The sequence below is a fragment of the Opisthorchis viverrini genome (genome assembly GCF_000715545.1).
Source record: "Opisthorchis viverrini unplaced genomic scaffold opera_v5_9, whole genome shotgun sequence".
Taxonomy (NCBI): Eukaryota; Metazoa; Platyhelminthes; class Trematoda; order Opisthorchiida; family Opisthorchiidae; genus Opisthorchis; species Opisthorchis viverrini.
The window spans coordinates 18,289-20,438 of record NW_008751665.1 but is presented as its reverse complement, the minus strand read 5'-3'; positions in this window follow the sequence as shown (position 1 = coordinate 20,438).

The following is a 2,150-nucleotide window of genomic DNA, read 5'->3' as shown; positions in this document are numbered from 1 at the left end:
ACCCCCAGAAAACAAATGGTGCATGGCACAAAACAGCCATTAAGTGCTAGCTGTGACTGCTTGTAATCAAGAAATCATAAGTTATTACCATTCTGTGCATATGATTGCTCTAGACGACAAGAGGGATAAACATGTGCGCTATGTTTGGGTGACGAATTGGACTAGGGGTGGTGTGACCCCACTAAGACGAAAGTGGCAACACCTTGCACGTCGACGTTAGCCATGAGCTTCACAGGTGCTCTCGGGCTACCCCATGCATGGATGTTTTTTGATATTCTTTTTTATTATTTTTTTAGAACAAACGGGAGGACGGCTGTCGTCCGCTTGTATTTCTTGGTGTTGTGGGACAAGTGACAACCGGAACAAGGCCAATCCAGCTACAGACAAACAGCAACGTTGCTCTGTTTTGGTTTTCCTGAATTAAAGGCCAGGCTCAGAACCACCGGCGATGGGCGATACACCCGTGCTACTGGAGGGGTGGCGTGTATACGAACGCACCATGGCGCAACGTAACAGGGCGACTCTCCCTGCAGGGCGTACCCGTCCACCACATGATGTTTTCATCCATCGTGCATGCTACCAGATCTGCAAGGTGGCATGCCACCAAGCAGTCATAATTGCGGCTCATGCAATAATAAAGAACTCCACGTTGATTCCCCCTGTGAATCAATGGTGTACAAGGGTAACGTTCCTTGCGAACAAGCGAACAGCAAACAGCCACTGGAAGTGGCAAATCGCGGAAGCAAATGAAACACCAACTACCTTTTGGGCAATGGGAGTAGAATGGAGATGTTCAGAGCCTTGTAATATGGCTAAAAGAAAACGAAGCACTAGTGTGAACCACTCTGTCAAGTAGAGGTGCACCAGTGCTATGTGTATGTGTGAATGATTGGGCTGTGGGGCCAAACCATTATTTCATTCAGAACGCACCTTCAGACCCACCATTTGGTATGTGTGCGCTGCGCGTATTCAGGGGATGCAGAATGGTTCGGAACAGCGTGGAACCGAGGCTTTAGTTTGGCTGAGGTTAGTTAAATCCAGCCAAATCAAAGCACCAGACATTAAATATAGTTGACAGAGTTACTCAGGGATGGGACCAGGCTTGAAGAACTAGGAATAACTGGCCTGGGTACAAAAGCTTAAGGCTGGAGGAGTGATATGCAACCAGGTCAGTGGAGACGGGCATGAGAAAGATAGAGTGGCAGGTTATGGATAAGAACCCTTGGAAGGGTGTTAGTCGCATTTGCGAACTAATGCTTAGGGTTTCAGGCTGGTAAATGTAAGTTCTAACCAGGTCAGGACGGGCATGAGAAAGATAGAGTGGCAGGTTATGGATAAGAACCCTTGGAAGGGTGTTAGTCGCATTTGCGAACTAATGCATGCTGTTTCAGGCTGGTAAATGTAAGTTCTAGGACCCAATAACAGGACAGTCAGGGTGAGTGCGCAGATTAGAAGAGCTTGGGGCCTATTTCAAAAAAGTACCTAGTGTAAGCTGAGGCGCGAAAAGGCGCTCAGCTCCTTCACTAGAAAGGTAAGAAACGATGGCCTTTCGAAATCCAACGTAAGATGAGATAGTACGGAAACGGGAGGGGAGCTTGTTCCATAGTTTAGAATAAAGGCAAAGGAAAAAGTTTTGTCTAAAGACAGTTCGACATGTCGACAGTGAGAGTAAACATCCTGAGTTACGGATATTACAGGGAGTACGGGAAAAAATTCAAGGCAGCAGTCAGCTATGTAAGCTCGCCGGTAGATTAGGCAATGCAGAAAGCCTAGGTTTAACCTGATGCGCCTTAGCCATAATGGATCCAGCCCAAGCGATAAGCAGCGAAGACGATACGGTAGTGCGGATGAGACCGGAAACAGGGACTTAATAAGCGAGCGCTGCACATTCTCCACAGCAGTCCGGCATGTCTGTGAATACAGTGAGGCGAAATCAGAGCTTGATTCAAGAATGGGCCACACAAATTCTTTAAAAATGGCAATTAAACAGGATTTATTATGGAAGGATCGGTGAACGTAAGCGCAGAGCTTGCGAGTTTTAGCCACGCGTACCTTACATGTTGGTTGAAGCTAAATGTACAGGAATACCTAAGGCCTAGGTCTCTCACTCCGGGAAGAGTAGGAATGGGTAGTCCGTTAAAAGTAAGCGT